The sequence below is a fragment of the Ischnura elegans genome, chromosome 10 (genome assembly GCF_921293095.1).
Source record: "Ischnura elegans chromosome 10, ioIscEleg1.1, whole genome shotgun sequence".
Classification (NCBI taxonomy): Eukaryota; Metazoa; Arthropoda; class Insecta; order Odonata; family Coenagrionidae; genus Ischnura; species Ischnura elegans.
The window spans coordinates 39,803,481-39,821,862 of NC_060255.1; the positions used below are offsets into that span (position 1 = coordinate 39,803,481).

Below are 18,382 nucleotides of genomic sequence, written 5' to 3' on the forward strand. Positions count from 1 at the left end.
TGCAAGCAAGCGAGTGCTAACCGTGACGCGCATGTTTTTACGCAGCTAATTGAGTAGTTTCCTACGCAAGGAAAATGAAAGTGAATTTCTTTCCTCTGTCGATCATCGATCAAAACGATCAAAAGAAATTAGATACAAGACGGAAAGCACTGAATAACTTCAAATTAATTGAGGTGTGAAAATCGTTCCGTTCTTTGGCCTCCAATTCTCTTTACTTTCATGTACTAGTTTTCGGTATTTTTATGCAATTGATTCTCGTTATATTAGATATATGTATTGGGAGATCGGGTTTGTGTGGTGGCTAGAGCGTTGGCTCACTACCCCGTGGGCTCGGGTTGAAATCCCGGCGGTGGCAGAGAACTTTCAGCGACGAACAGTGGGCGGAAATCGGAAAAAGCTGGACAAAATTGCAAAATGCCTTTTTTGAGTTATACATTTTAAAGTTCGCATGCTAACTCGAAGATTATTAAATTTTATGGAATTGACATGATTTTTTCCCGTTACTAAGAAACAGAGGCTCAAACATGAGCAAATTTACATAAGAATGGTCGTCTTCAATTTTATCAGAAAATCTTCCAAATGAAGTAGATGGTGAAGTTAAAGGTGGATTCCTACGGAATAAAGAAGTATATAATCTGTTATTATGGTTATCCGTCGCGATGGCCCGATCCCTGCTTGAATGGTGAGTGGAGGACATTTCAAGCGCAACACTCCGTCCGTCGGATGGGATGTTTAGCCGTGGTCCCCTGGCGCCTTTCGTTAAGAGCAAGCTAATGCCGACACCGGTTTTTGCTTCATTCCATACCCTTCCCTCATGGATTCAATGACCTTAGCCGTCGGTCGCCTCTTCCAAATATCTTACCATACTAATACGTAGTTGATTCTCGTTATATTTCATGTATTTGATTCTCGTCATTTTTCATGTATTTGCTTGTTATTGGGTGTATTGTTATCGCTGTAAATTAGCAATATTGCTGTACGTGGAAATTTTCCATGAAATAAAATAAATCGTTCCATATTGTAGCATCTCTTGCAGAGATCAAGAGATTCAACCACACGGGGGGAGGCCCTTTCGATGTTTTGGGTAGATGTAATCTTTAAAGGGCCTAATTCCCGCACAATAAGTTGATTTTTTTCTGGTGCATTACTTTCATAAGCCTTCCGCTATCACCTTGAAATTTCAGTGTAATTAAGTAGACCATCATCAGAATTATCTCATAACTTTAATTCCAAGAAAACACTAATACACAATTTTCAAACTTGAGAAACCGGCAGATGCTGCTCGGAGCCTATTCTGTGAACTCTGACGTAATCAAAACGATAGCTTAAATACTTAACGAGTAATTCACCTTTGAGAATCACTGGTTTAGAGTTAAAGCTATCGATTTGCGGCCTTTTCCGACCTCACTGCCAGTTCTTACAATTTTTGTTGCACCCTATGACGCAATACCGTATCTTCGTGCGTTGAGATAATAGTTTACGATATGGTATAATAGTGCAATTTAGCAAAAAAAAATTTCGACGTATTACGCGGTCTAGATTCTAAAAGTGACAATTTTGAAAAATAGATTTTTCGTCTTTCGAATGCCCCCGAAAAGTAGAGGCATAGAGACAGTTTACAACACTTTAATACATAGAAAATAGTGTTTCTACATTTTTTTTCTACGGAATCAGACGATTTTAGATAATTCTATGACTTTTTGTCGTATCTCGTCTCGTTGACCCAAATCATATGTATGAATCAGTCAGTCAGTGATCGTAAGTGGGTTTTATATTATGTAGGTACTCAAAAAATTAAGAAAAAAGCACCCGTGCTCCACATTTTCCTCGAAAAGAGCAATGGTGATAATGAGGTATTTTGGACGGTTCCACTTCCAACTTTTGCGGTTTAGTATCGGGAAGCAATGAAATAATAAACTAATGGCGAAGGCTGTCGAACTTTCTCAAGGCCCTCTTGGTGTTGGAGGTCGGCATCGGCATATCCTCTCACTAGATCAGATTACGGAGGACTTGTGCTCTGGCCGGATAACACCTCCAAGGGCACGCATCTCGTTCGGCAGGTGTACCTATACTTAATTCGGAGCAGATATTTTTATCTCAGAGACAAAATCGTCGACTTTGAGACACCAGAGTTTATTATCTCTCTGTCTTAAAAAAATTATTGGAAGCTTCGCGGATTCGGAATTTAAAAACTGAGTGTTGGATTTCGGTGCCTTTCCCAAATGACTCAAGAGGTCATACTTTGGCATGCTGCTAAGAAAACGGACGAATTTTAAAGTAATTAGGACGCTTTGAAATTAAGAAGACGCTTCACTTCCAATAGGCCGACCTCATTTCGTGAAGTATTACTTGTTTCAGACTTGAACCATCATAGTGAAAATTTCGGAATAGATACAGGTAAATGTTAATAAGGATCAAGGCTGAATAAGTTAATATATATACACCCTCAAAAGTGCAAGATGATGTCTTAAGTAAAATACGTAAAGGATATAGTGTAAGTTCACTTCAGAGTTTTCACGTGCAACAAGTTTCGACGCATTCATATGTCATCTTCGAGTACTCCACATGGTTCCGCGTTGCAGGGGTGCAGCTAAGAATTAAGGCTAGGGGGGGGGGTTTAGGTGCAACTAATACTTTGGGGTGTTGGGGTCTTGCATACACGCCAGGGTAAGTGGGAGTTGCGAGGGCCCTCCTCTAGAAAATTTAAGATTAATGGTTCAAAATTACTAGTTTTACCGCTTTGTGAGAGACATTTGATTAATCCTAACACAATTCTATAAGTAATACTAATCATTAAGTAAAATGTATTTAACTTAAAAATTTCTCTGAGCTCTGAGGGGGGGGGGTTTCCCTCAAAAACCCCCCTCGCTGCGCCACTGCCATGTTGTACGAGGTTTTTATACCTGGTGTATATACAGATTATAAAAACCAGGTATTACAACTAACAAAACACTTGGTATAAAAACTCCCACAACCAGGAACCATGTGGAGTAGGTACCAGAAGATGACGCATGCATGCGTCGAAACTTGTTGTACTTGAAAACATTTAAGTAAACATATACTACATCCTCTATGTATTTCATTTAAATCGGAATTTTCTACCATGTCTCGTCTCAAACCGTTGATTTTATATGATATTTTAAGTTATAACCAAGTAATTCGTCACATAAAAGCAGTAACCAGAAATATGCTTTGGGGGGGAAGATCTGAGTAACGACCCCCCCAGGTAACCGGGGCCCGGAAAAGTTTTTGAAAATGGCATGCCTGGAAATACATTTTACATCATTTTGGGACTAAAAATTTTAATTTAAGCAGACGCAGTTATCATATGTCAAAACTAGACAATAGTGTCAAATATTTTTTTTATTTCCTTGAGGCTTTGGGGGGGAGGGGGATGTATCCCCTCATTCCCCCAATAAGTACGCCACTGGATAAAATTGAACATAAACCAGGTCGAGCGAGAAAGATACGTAGTATAATAAATGGCCATCATAACGTGAATAGTCATCTTTTTATTAGCTGTGAGGCTGGCGCAAATAAAACTAGCGCGATAAAAAATGCTCGATGTACATTCAACCAATTCAGGAGTGATAAAGTTGAAGTTAGACATTTTGAAATAAAAGGTAGTTGCACTTTCCCACAGTTATTTTAATGCGCATGGCGCGTTTCGGCTCATAGAGTCATCATCTGGCACAAGATTGTAACTTACTCCTCCTTTATAATTACCTAAGATCAAAGTTTTTTTTGCCAGATGTTGGCTTTATGAGCCAAAAAGCGCGGTACGAATTAAAATAAATGTGGAAAAGTGAAACTACCTTTTATTTCAATATGCTCGATATTTTCTTCAATTCACTTAGCCCTTTAATACCTTCTTCGCTTTCGCTAAATACGAGTAGCACTTCACATTGATCACTTATTACCCTGACACACAATATTTCAAGAACATGAATCTCCTCTAGCATATTTATCCATGCCAAGAGTGGACTTGTTTTTCTCAAGGCAGTAGAGGAGAATGGAGTTAAGGTCACCTAGAGATTTCATTACTCTATTAGCATCTAATTAATTCTACCCTTAGGAAGCAAGATGGCGAACACTGATCATTCATTTTCTGTCAACTGCCGAGATGAAATTCATTGCCAAGAAGCTGAGGCATAGGAAACGGCTCTTTTTATATCTCAAAGCCACCGGCGCAAGCAAGGATGTGATAAAAAGGATACGGATAGCTACAAATTGATACGGATATTTGAAGATGTGAAATCATTAATCCAGTACGAAAGTCCTCGCATAAAGTGACGATCCAAGATGTCCGTAGTCAAAATTTTATATCTAAAGATATTCACAAGCTTGTGATTTTTTTAGTGCTAGTTTGATTCACTTAGGAACGGTTACTGATGAATCAACCGTTTTTTTGCGACGAGACTGTTATCAGGATGAGATTCTGAAATGATTGTTCACGTATCTCTTCATTTCTGAGATACATCCTTCAGCTAGAAGGTACATATCACGAATCCATGTGTCCAAGATGAGGTGAATTATTTGGCTACAGGTGTCAACCAAACGGTTAGCACCACGACTCTTAAAGAATTCATCACTTCAATGATTCAACTCGAAGGCTGATACCTATAGGTGAGGGTATAGCTCACCTCAAACTAAGCCACACGCGTGTGTCTGTAAGCCTACGTGTGGCCTACGTGTTGAAATGAGCAAATATTGTACTTTTTTATTGTGTCATTCATCAAATTTTTGCCATATTTTTTTGTTTTGCTTTTGCTCTTCTATTTGAGCAGTGGCCGGTGGTGTTTTCGTGTTTAATTTTTTTTGAAAGATAAATGAGTTTTTTGTTTGTTCTTAACTACTCGTTGTCAACATACCTGCTGCTATGAGTCGAGTTTTAAATACGTTTGAGCCATCAATTTTTTTGCAACTGGATTTCCACATTTTAACACTACATACCAAAGGGTGAGGTCAAGGTGAAAGATGATAACAACTGAAGAATTATCGACTGCTGTACATCAAGTGATTAAGATGCAGCCTAACCTGGTTGCAATCTCGAGCAATCCACGAGATTACCGTCATTACTATCGCCTGAGCGAATGTGAAATCAAGGTTAGATGCATTTTCATCTCCGTTGGCGACCAGCAATCGATCAGCTGGTTAATAGTTCCTCAGACCTTGGTATTCGAGTAATGTGTAGGAAGAAATGATGTTTACCTTTCCAATGGAAAACTAATAAAATGCTCAATGATATTGCGAATGGTAAGCTAAATATCATTGTCATGGCCGATACAAAGTCTGAAGTAATAAATCAAGGAATGCAGAAAATAATATAAAATAGTACAGAATAATGCAGAAAAAAAATGAAAAAAAATGCTAAATGAATGCCAATTAAATAAAAAGAATCCCATAAATCTAAGCCTATAATTGTTACAGTTTAATAAAAATGGACAAATATTTCTTAAAAATTTCCCAGGTTATAAAAATAGTTTAGTTTCCGAAGTGCATATCGGGTATTTCGTAAATTAAGATCAAAATTAAAATAGCGAGGAAAAATGAGCTCCCACATACCATTAGGCTTCCGAGTCGTATTTAGATGACCAGGCCATCTTAATCCATTAATGTACATGGTAATTAACATGAATCTCAAAACACATCAAAATTTCCGGAAAATAGCCATTTCGTGAGAGATTGACCAATCCCCAAGATTGCACAGAAATATTTATGGGAAAAAGGGAAAACTCTCTCGCCTCAGAATAGTAAGTGGGTGTACATTAATTACGTCTCACGTGAGATTGTTAAAAATGCGTATTTTCAGTGGAAATACATTAAAATATGGTTCATTGCATTGGATTTATTAAAACATATTTTAAATATTTTTATTTAAGAATAGTTAAGACTAGTATTTAAAATGACTGTTATCGAAGTCTAGAATTACATTTTACACTGTTTCTTTTCTAATTTTCTTGCGCAAAAAAAAATACATGATACTTGCTAAGACCCTCTCTTTCCCCATGTGAGACAAGGTAAAGATAGGCGTCACCCCCCCCCCCCCCTTCCTATACGCCGCACGTAATTAATGGATACCTTCTTATATGTGCTTCCATTTGAACGCTTCAATTTCTTCGAACCTCGTTTGCTGTATAATAGTGACACACCTCATCCGATCAAACGATGACTTTCTAAGAGATGATTGAGACCGCTGGAAGTTGTCTAAATCACTTGTGAAAGGGTACGGGACAAATACATAGAAGATATCGATATGATTAACTATTGAAAATCAAATGTATACGTTATTTTGATAATATATTTTCCTATCCTTTTCGTTTCACCAAGTTAACGAAACACAAAAGATTTTTTTTGCTAGGAAATAGGAATGCGCGGAATTATCACGCGTGCTTAATTTTTTTTCAATTAATGTGATGATACTTTACACACCATTTCCTTTACTTATATCATTAGACTATATCTTGGAGTTTTGGTTTCCTTTTGTTTTAATCAAACACACAGTGAATTTCAAATTTATTTTTCCTCAACCTAGGCTTGAATAAAAGTAATATGACAATTGGTTATACTACAAAGTAAAAGATTGCAATCATATCTCACAATCATTAGGAGTGCAAAAATAACAAAACATTAAGGAAATGTACCATAAATTTAACTGAAGAGATCGAAACTCGCAAAACTGGAATTAAGGCCGCGAATTGCTGGTAATTACTGGTAAATTGCTGTTTGTTTCATATTTCTGCAGTCTAAATTATTCAAAAACATGATATTTACATTTTTCAAATGGCTATATTTTTTTCATTCATGCCATAATAATGGAATTTCCGCAATTTTGGTATATCACTTTGATTTTAATAATGACAAATACAGAACTAATATACTCCAAGAAGTAGACTACAATCATAATAGAAGAGTTCGGGAAGCGGTGCCGTCGCCATGCGGTGCCAGGTCGGGTGGCGTCCGACCTAGGAGAATTTTCGCACGCCCAAAACAACTTGTACTATAAGCCATGGGCGTACTCACTTACTGACAACTTTTCTGCTATACAATCCTGGCAACGCCTCTATCAAAAAGATAACTCATTCTATACTAACGCACATATAAAACGAGACATTGAATTTCAGAGTTTCTCTAGTTGGTTATTTAATTTTTCACCCGGAATGCCGAGAATAATTTGCGGTGATAGTCATTTTCTTTTCTATTCGTGAGTGACCAACACACAGAATGAAGTTGGGGTGATATCCAAGAGCTATTCTTTTCATTTTGACTTCCTTCCAGGGCCGAACTTGAAAACGCCCGCTATTCGAAATATAGGACACTTAATAAGTCCAAATATTATCCGCCAGAGCCAAATATGAATTTTCTGGCTTCATCCTAACTCCTTAACTACAAAGATATTCGATGCGAGCGGTATCCTTCAGATACAAGGATTCTAAACAAGCCATAGATCAAGCGCAGTTAATAGTTTTTTTTAAGAAAAAAACATTTTAAGAACAACTGTCCCAGATTCCATTATATTCCTGAAAAGTTTGAGATAAAATATATTTGCCCCCTTGAATTTTCTAGTCATTCTATTGTTATTCACCTGCACTTCCTTAACGTCGTTCTAAATTAAAATCTTGATAATATTCTCTCGAAAAATTCGTCCTCGGTTTGCGAGGCCTTTACCTAACAAAAAGTTGTGGGTCACCAGTTACATTCTGGAAAAGTGAGCATATCAGCCAAAAATCTTTCTTTTATCGCAGTGGGCATAACTGATCATAAGATTCAAATCATTATATTGTAAGGAAGATGTAATTCGAGTGAAATTGCGAGGTTGAACTCACCTGCCATGCATGGGAGACGTAAGATAACCTTGTCTCCATTGAAATTTCCGAGGCCCTCGCGTGTGGGGCGGTCCCGTATTACTCACATGCTTGGTAGGTCACATAATGGCTGCACGTTCGTACGAAAGTTGAAATTACGTTCAAGAGCAACTGCACGCTCCAATTACACCACCGCCGGATGTCACTATATAGTCGAGAGGTATAGCACGCAGGACTATAGAATTCTATACTTTAGAAGGTTCAAGCAAAAAGCGATGAACGTGTCTTTTTCGTGGAATTCAAAATATTATCTTCTTCAATATTGTGCTCCGTCGACTGACGGTCATGCAATTCTTACTCAGCGCTATACTTTCCATAAATTGCACTTAGAAAACTGCATTTTAATGCTGGTTCCTACTGAAGTACTTGACTAAGCTTAGGAAAAGTGTTGATTGCTGCCAGAAAATTAAATTTTTTTATAAACATGAATATTTATATAATTAAAAATAATATTAGTAATAAATACATTAAAATTAACAAATAAAATGTTTATACAATATATAAAATTGAAATCATAATTTTTAAGAATAATGACAATAATTTTCTGACAGCAGAAGCAGTAAAATTATAAAAAATATGCTATTCCTTAACATACATGCGTCCTAAACAAATTGCTAGATGACCACCTTTTTTCTGTCTGTATGTCGCATGATAAATCCACAATTTTAGCCAGTACTCACCACCTACGGCTTCTATTTTTCGAAACCTAAGGGTCTGTCATCACTTTAAAGGAAGTAATAGGACGGCACGATCATGTATTTATTGATAAAAAATCGTTTACATTTGAAACAAAATACAGAGTGCCAAAACTAAAAATTTCTGAAAATACATCATGTAATTAATACTATTGATTTCAATTATTTGCCGTTGAAAACTGCGACAGATATTATTAAAGTAATTATATAAAATTTAAGTTGAAATGGAAACTCGTAACAAATTAAAAATTTATAAGAGTAATTCTAAACTAGCCCAGTTACTTTCATGCTCTTTATCTAGTTATTTCGCAAGGTGGATATTCGCAATATAATTTCAAAGGCGTTATTTTTTCCTCACGTCAAAATTGCATTGCGGCATACACCTGCAAGAGTAATTTCACTGTCAATCACTGTCAGCTGGACTATAAAGCACTCATTTGCAGTAAACAATCGCCATGAAACCCCCCAACCAAGGTTCAAGCTCATACTGTCCACGAGCAGACGCATCGATATCCTTTACAAAAACACTTGAAGAAGAACTTAACGTCATTAAGAAGAGATTAGACGAAATCAATTGACTCGGAATCCGAGTTTAGATTAGTAAAAACATCTCGCTCTGTAATCTACGCAAGGATTAACACATAGATAGTGTCTATAATCTAAGCTTCTAAGCGTGGTGAGCTTTTGTGCGAAAACTCAACAGGTAAAAAAACTAATAATTTGCTTTGACCGGGATTCGAACGCGGATCCCCCGATTTCCGGTCGATTGCTACAGCTAGTTAAGCTACCAAGACGTCATTTCCGCGTATGCACATTTTTTTTCATCCGGTATAGACAGCAAAATTCCCTCAGAGGAGAATGACGCCTCGGTAGCTTAACTGGCTAAAGCAATCGACAGGAAATGGGGGATCCGGATTCGAATCCCGATTAAGGCAATAGATTTTTGGATGATGTCGCAAAATCCTAAGATGTTCCAACAAATCTTTTGAAATTACATCTGCATACTACAAGCAGCTGCTTCAATACGCGTGTGCCTGAAGGTGTCGCTGTAATTGACCAGCAATTCCTTGTCATCTTGCCACTCGCATTTTCGCATGTGTTCTAGCAATTACCCGCTAAACATGACGCAATTTTGAGTCCGCATTCGTACAAACGTCAGATTTTACAAGTGCGTGCCACATGTAAAACAGCCTTTAAAAATGGTGTAGCTATCCTGCATAAAAATGTACCGATGTCACAGTTTAAATAGGAACACTTCCCATGATGGTACGTCCGACCCAAGCAGCACGAGGCACCCATTTACAGTCTCATTTCCGCCTTCTTGCTTCACCTTGCCCCTGAAACGAGCAAGCTTCAGAAGGAAGGAAGGAGACACTGAGAAAGAACTTTCTAAGGTCGAGCCGGCATGCGATGATGTTAAGGTTGACTCGACAAGGCGAGCTGAGCGCGCCCTTGCTTTAAAAGGTCTTTCAACCAAGCATAACTCTCACGTTAATCCCCACAATACGTACAATCGACAGAAGCAAACGATCAGATATGAAAATAAAGAATCCTTGAAGCTCGGGAAGGGAAAGATTTTCGATGATTCCGGATAATACAAAACAATCTCATAAGGAAACGCACCCCATTATCACTTCATATCAATCATTTCCAGAATAAATCTTTCACGATAATATAAGTTCAAACAACTGCTTTCTCCACTCCAAACAATGATGCCATGGAATCAATCCAGCGAGAAATTCTATTAACCCATTTCGGCCCACCGTTACCATATGGCTACATCCTTCCATTCTTAGCGTATTCTCTTGAAGAAAACCCGCACTCCTCTTTACCTTCCAACAGTGGTATCAGGTTGCCGGAACGCCGTTCCGGTACTGGTTAAGAAAAGACATAATAGTCAAATAACATTTTTATCAATATTTTTGACTCAAAATTTCTAATATATATTCCATACATTCGTTAAAAAAAAAAATTGCAATGAAATGTAAATAATGACTTGCAGTAAAAAAAACCACGGTAATATTTCACTTCTAAAAAAGTTAAGAAAAGTGCGTTCCGGCACTGCTAATTTTTCAATACCGTCACTGCGTTCCAACTGTCTCAAATATGCTGTTGAAGCTTGCAATTATATAACCCACTTATTAATTTATTTTTGAAGGTGGTCAAAATAAGCCCGCCGACGAATAGAGACGGGTGCAATATGGAAATTCAACATGGACGCCAACTGTCAGCAAATTACGTGGAAAAGTCACAAAAGAAAAAGGAAATGGCTTTGTATAGATTTTTTTTTAAACTTTCCTTCATCCAAAAATAAGCTAGCCCTGGATATTCATCCTTTCTATTAAGATCACAGATAGAAATTGAACAAAATTAGATTCTGGCCTCGTTACCACCCAGTAAGGGGCGGTTCCAGAATTTTTTTTCTGGGGAGGGCACAAGGGTCTGACAGGTGTTATCATATTTGAGATTAAAATCAAAATACAATAATTACTGTGGACAATATTCTATTTATTTTAATATGAAAGTTATTAATATTAAATTAAATGATTGAGGCTCCGTAATACACTAAATAAAATGAACGTAATGATAACCGCATCAAAAATCTTGTTACCTTTTAAGGGTATGCCTATGCACCCAGTGTGGCCATATGGCTACGGGTCATTCTTAAGAATTAAGTCGATGTATTACCAAAATATTTCACTGAAATACTAAAGACGTTCCTAAATATCTTGAATATACAAATCGGGCATTTTTACTCTTGAAAACTATCTAAATTGAACTTGAATAGGATTCACTGAGAATTAGAGAGATAACAGAATAAAACGATGAAAATCATAAATGAGAATATGAACCTGCGTTATGTAGGCAAAAATAATTTACGTCCAAAGGCACAAGCCAAGGAAAAAACACGAGATAAGAATTCTTTATAAACACATTGCTTGGATTGGAAGATGGATCAGTCATAAGAACACATGTGAAAGTAAATACTAGAATAGTATGAAAACCCCTCTCTCTTTCGAAATTTTGTAACCCAGAATTTCCGATTCAATAAGCTTGCATAAAATGAACGGTGACGAGTACTGACTCCCTTGGCCTGAATATGTAAAATGTCATATTTTATGCATGCGCTCAGAAAGCAACTGATTCCATTGCCGACCAGTGGATACTTAAGTGTTCCCACACACAAGGAGCATATCATTACGTCTAGTCAGTGAAAGATCATGGGACTCAATATGATACAACGCAGGGAAGAGGAATGGACTAAAATTCTCATTGTGTATCCTCTAAAGCAGATAATAATTAAAAACAACGATTGATTCAGTAAGGCAGGAAACATGAATAGGATATTTTTTTTAAAATTATCAGATTTCCTCGAATAGCTTTCGAGGGCTGTGTACACCATCATCAACTAAGCTTCAAATAATGGATTCAGCACACGGACGAACTCAAGTGATTAGGACGAGGGAGACATGGACGACATTAACCGGTGGAAAACCTGAGAAACGTTTCTGCAACTGATACGCCGGGAAAACCTAAGATCATACAGAACTCAAGTGATTTTTCTCCCAATGAGACACTAGGTATTACCATTTAATGCTATAAATATACTTATTAGTAGATACATATTAATATTCATATAGTATTATAATATAAATATAATACTATTTCACTGCGAAATAATTTTCGCTTTACCACCTGAAAGAATTTATTTAATATCTTAATTGAGTATGCCGAAGAAAGCAAATCAAGTCAATTGCAGAAAATTAGAATAAAAATCGATTTAAATTGCTGATTGCTTTCCAGAAAAGAAATCAAAGGCAGCAGTCTCTAAATAATAGCCGTTACTCACTCAGTGATCAACGCGAAGGGTGGTATGAATACGTTAGGGTAGAGCTCGACCCAAACTAAATCTCAGGCGTGAGAATGTTTAAAATTCAAGCTATGGGACCCAGTTCCTCTCCCCGGGCTACCACGCACTTCCAGTATTTTGGTTTGGGACCCCGATACCCAGCCGTCAGTAGGACAGAGCGAATCTAAGAGGGGAAGAGGGCTATAGAATGGGGGGAATAGGGCATTAGGCCGAACCATACGCTAGATAGAATCGAAATTTTCGGAGGTTGCCACTCGGTACAATAGAAAGTTATATTTTCCTATATATTTACCTACTTTAACGAATTGAAATACAAATTAGCTTAAAACTTAGGGCCTATTTTACACGCTTTTGGTATTTTACAATACAGTAGCAGATGCAGAGGGGGGCTAGGGGTGCTATAGCCTCCCTTTGGGTATCTAATTTACACTAAATAGAATAGTACTTTTGTTCCGACCCCAATTAGCTCCCCCTTGTCCCTATCCTGGATCCGCCACTGGTCAGAGCCTAAGTTTTCCCGTTCCAAAAACCATTAAATGAAAAATTGATTAAACCATTGATTAATAGGCCATAAAATTATACATGCTATGATACACAGATCCCATTTTAAGAAAGAAATTCTTAATTTGCGAAAGAAGAAAAAGCCTGGAGTCATAGGTGGATTTAGGGGGGAGCGCGGGGGCACGTGCCACCCCCCTCCCCCCCAGACTCTTAAAAAATGGACAAAATCTTTTATACGATTAACATTATGTTTATTAGCGAGATATTATTAACGTTTTGTTTTGTACATTACGGAGCCTCAGTCATTTAATTTCATATCAATAACTTTCATATTAAAATGAAGAGAGTATGTCGTAAAGTAATTGTTGTATCTCGTTTTAATCGCATGTAAAAAGTATGAGAGGATCGTTTGCCCCCTCCCCCAGAAAAAATCCTGGAAAAAACAAGTACTCAATAACAGTGCGTCCATAAGAAACACAGAATTTACCATTCGGCATAATACTGTTCTCCGATCGAGAAACAATGTTTTTCTACGCCCAATCCAATTAAACCATCAAACACTTTTTCGGATTAATAACTCATCAGCATTCGACTCATAATAATCTTTGCAACCGTTTGACAGTACCTTAACACATGTGTCACAATAATCGTTGGGGCACGCATATCAGTGTGGAGGAAAGGTCTGCAGGAAAAGATGAGATATTTCTCCCCAGGAAAAGGTAAGAACCTAGGAGGTTTTGCTACTCACCGTTCTCTTTCACTAATGCAGATTGCAGTTTTATTTTTAAAGCTGCGAGTTCGTTTACGACACCGTGATTGCTGCCCTCGAAATTTAAGAGCCGTCGTCCTTGAGTAGCGAGTCATACGAGTGGGAACAAATGCAGCCAGCTTTGCAAGGCAAAAATTTTGACCCATACTAGTTTGTAAGTGTGTTTTTGGTGGTATTAGGAAAATATTCAATATAAATCTTAGCTATATGAAAATTTAGGCTCAAGCAGTGTTATTACAAGATCATTTTATCACTTGATCTAAGACTACGCATCACTCCCCCTTCACCGACTATATTTCGTCTTTTTCACGAATAATTACTACCTTAATCACATATTATCATTTTTACATGTTCACCATACATGAAGAAGACTTTTAACAACATTTTTATGTGTTTGCAATATAAAAAATATTACATAAGGAAAAATGCTGAGCTGAAAATTTCAATTCTGAGATGCAAGTAAATGGTGACAAGGTACTTCCTTATGTAGGTACGCAAAGTTCAAGGAGGTAGCATAAATTATAAATGAGTAATACTTCCAGCAAAAAGACCGGTCTAGGGGAAGTGCTCCGTCCTCAGAAATCACTCAACCATAAGACGAGGGAGCGAGGTAGTTTAATGGGTGGACTGCTTTGAAGGTGATCGAATGGGTCGCGGGTTAAAAACTGGGTGAAGCTTTTGCACACGATAGAAGAAAAATTCTGGTAGCGCAGCGAGAGGTGACCCAGCGGAATGAACTGGTCCGGGGTGAGCTCTACACATGTTCAAATCAATCCTCGGGTTGACTCACTGAATGAGTGATATCTACTAGTTCACATAAATAAGATCACAAAATCGCCAAAGAGTTTTACGGACATCTGATCTACAATCAGACCCGATCAGTCGTGCGAGGATGACATTTCACATGAAAATTGGCCGACATTCAATTATTTTTATCACTCTTCTAAGCCCAATCACGTGACATTATCTTAAGAGCACTCATAAAAAAACTTCCACTATAATCTTAAAGTTTTCAAAACGAAGTAACGTTGACCCTTCTCAGCATTCACGTGATCTCAACTATGAAATCATACCTCAGTAATGTCTCAGATGTAACTTATTTATATTTGAGACACAAATAAATGTTGAAAAGGACCAACATATTTCCCGCAATCCCAATATGATAGCCACAGTTTAAGGCGACAATAAAAAAAGACCGGCCTCCTGGGAGTGAAACGTTCTTTTTAACACAATGAATGCTGAAAATATGTATAAAAACAATTCACTATACAAGGAATTTAAAAAAAATTATTATTATCACAGTATTCTACCGATTAAGGTAGGTTTCCATGGGGTACTAAAAAAGTGATCTGGGAGCTTCCCCTTCCTTCCAGCGCTACCTTCTTCAATTCACTGTAAGGCCTACTCCCTTTCAATCTATCTAAAATCCTATTCTTTTCCTTCCCCTCCCCCGTTTCCCTAACATTCTACCCTCTAACACCATTTTCAACATCCCCTCCCCGCTAAGGATTCGCACCATCCTTACATTCTGTCTCCTCCGTACCTCATCTAAAAGCTACCTCTCCTCACCCACCATGCCCAGCACTTCGTCATTCTTTTTCCTCTCCGTCCATTTCACCCTCTCCATTCTTCTCCATACCCACATCTCGAATGCCTCCGATCTTCTCTCGTCTTCTTTCCTCAGCGTCCACGTTTCCGCACCTACACTCCAAATCAAACTCTTCACTAACCTTTTCTTTCAACTCTTACATAACGATCCTCTCAGAAGCTCCTTCCCGTTCATGAACGCCTCCTTTGCTAGTGCAATTCGCTTCCTGATGTCCTTGCTACTGTATCCGTTTTCCTCTAATGTGCTGCCCAAATAGTTAAACTGCTCCACCTGTTCAAGTTTTTCCCCACCTACTTTTATCTTGAGTCTCACATTCCTCGCTCGCGATACTTTACAAAACGCATTACCTTAGTTTTAAATGACAGGAGCAATAAATAGAAAAGATCAGTAACAATGTGTCACATGGAAAGTAGAACTTTCCACTCTTCCTGATGAATACATATTTTGACAGTAAAGGCGGAAAACCTTTTGATAAGCAACTTATAACTCAGAGGGATTCAAAATGCAAAGGAAATTTTGATATGCTTCCATATTTTTTTGTTACACTCAAGGAGAAAAATTCGCCAGTTCTAGCAGCGAATACTGAGGGACGTGGTTGGCCAAAAAACATCAGAAAATATTGCCTTGAATTCAAGACACCAGCCACCCTTGACACCAGCATTGAATGTGTTTAAAGCAAGACCGCGGTGTTGGAAAAAAGAGGAGCGAATCCTGCACTCACGAACATTACAAAATAGAATCCTCAAGTTGGCCTCTAAAATGTGTTGTCATCCACCACAAATGGGTTTACAAAAGTCGCTGACGGACAAAGTGATCCGAGTTTCACGGGGAAACAAGATAGAATTAGGGGTGTTAAAAGAAATTTATGCTCATACGGGCGTACCCTGGATCAAAAATTGGGGGGGAGGGCACGCCGTGGTTGTTCAAGTTGTAGGTAAGATTTAAGCATAGAAAAGGTGGATGAAATCAACATTTTAAGGAAACTGTAACAGCTCCTTATTAGTTTTTAAAATTATTTGCTTGAAAAAATATTACAGTGAAGCCTCGGTTAGCGAACGCCTCTGATAACGAACAATTCGGATAACGACCAAAAATTTCGCCAAAAATTTGCCTCGGATAGCGAACAAAATTTCGGTAAGCGCACAGATGTGTAGCGGCAATGTTTGTGTTCGGTGCTGTGCGATCCCAAATGGATACAAAATAATACAATGTCTACAGTAGTAAGTCCACAAGTAATACAATGCAATACAATACCTATATACCCTGTGACTTTCATATAATAGCGAGTCAATAGGGGCTATAGGGGAACCAATTATTCCTATATCCTACATTTCTTATGGGGAAAATTGTTTCGGATAGCGAACATTTCGGATAACGACCAGCTTTCTGGAACGGATGGTGGTAGTTATCCGAGGTTCCACAGTATTTTCCCTACAGACATTAGCTATTTTTGCTTGTAATGGGGGGGGGGGAGAGCTGCCCCCTCCTTCCCTCGCTGGGTACGCCCATGTCTGTACATGATGATGTGATCCATCAAATCCATAACTTTTCAATGCAATCGTAACCTCGTAATTACAAACATTATAATTCAAAATAATGGAAAAAAAGTGGATGGCATTGCACTCATCACCGCGCCGCGGACACTTTTGAAAACTGATTATAATGTGACAAAAAAAGGCAACAGAAATCAGCGTAATATGGGATGTAATTGGGCCTCCTATTAGCAGTCCCGTTGGCCGAAACACTCACCCGCTATGAGATGGTTTCCTTATTCTCTGAAGGAAGGACGGGCGGGCCTGTGCTTATTTCACTGTCCCTCGGAGGCGACTAGCAGCGTCCGCTGTTCTACGATTCCAGCGCACGATTGAAAGTGTTTACATCACGCGACCGCTGGTAAGGAGGATCGCCGCTTCCATCCCCCCCCAATCTCCTCCTACCCCTCGTTCCACAGCTACGCGCAGACAGCAGCGACTACCTCACACCATCGGCCACGCCCCCTAACCAGTCCACTCTATCTACCTCTCCAAGGTGCAGACCACGTAATACTGGAGGAAGTGTGAGTAGGGAGATGGGTGACGTAGAATAGAAGGTGAGAAGGTCCGAGTTTTTTTTGTGAGCGACATTTTTTTGCACACTTTTCTAAACTTGCTTCTCCTGTCTGTTTCACGCCTTCTTCTGATTACAATACGATATCCAATAACCAGACATTTGAAATTTAGTTCCATTGTACTCTAATTAATTAACTATTTTTTTCTTATCTTGACCTCGTTTAATAGGGTGGTTTCCTATTATTTTTTTATTGCCTATATCGGAAGATTATTACTCCTGGAGTACGTATTTCACGCTTTTAGATTTTTAAATGACGATATCTTTTTTTCGCGATTAAATGAAAAGTGAAAATTTTCAAGCGCGCGAAAACGCGACGGGTAAGGAAATCTCTCCGAGTGACGTATTTCTGGTTCCCCCTCCCGCCTTGTGAGGTGACCTTGATCGAGGCTCTGAGCGCTGATAGGACGCAGGATGCTAGAGGGTAGCTGAGTACCTTGCTGTCTGGTGGCGCTTGGCTTAAAAAAGGTTTATTAATACCTTATCAAACGAAGAAAACTTTCCGACCTTAGCCAGTTTTAATAGGTGATTATAAAGACATGTTTCCCTGAGCTCTGCGCCTCATGCATGCATTGGTAATCTCAGACGATGTATAACTCCTATCTTCTCCTATAGAAACTAGGTCCCTGTGACGTCACGTGGAGTGGCATCGCATGGGCGCCAATCTGGCCCTTTTCAAATGAGGATAAAAATGGACCATTGCCATTCGTCTAAACCGGTATTTCTAAAACGAAATAATTTGTATATTATGAATACAGTAATGGTGGGTAACGAATCGCAATCAATGCCTTTCGGTTTCTTTGATGAAGGAAACTACCCTATTCATGTTAAAATATTTCTTGGAGTGTAGGTCAACGTATGTTATGCAAAAAAGTCATAGCCAACGTTCCTGTTTATTTAAACCCATCATCAGGGCTTAACTTTGTACATATTTATTGATATTGATGATGGTTTTAAATAAACAGA

The 18,382-nt window shown here is 38.3% G+C and overlaps 1 protein-coding gene across 1 annotated transcript in view; it reads right to left on the minus strand.

The window, feature by feature from the left end:
• LOC124166815 (alpha-tocopherol transfer protein-like) overlaps window positions 1–17,191 on the minus strand; it is a 33,420-nt gene extending 16,229 nt beyond the window's left edge. Inside the window, exon 1 of the mRNA XM_046544508.1 lies at window positions 17,060–17,191. The gene's annotated coding sequence lies outside the window, so the exon portion shown is untranslated. The remainder of the gene's footprint in view (window positions 1–17,059) is intronic.
• Between the last annotated feature and the right edge of the window lie 1,191 nt (window positions 17,192–18,382).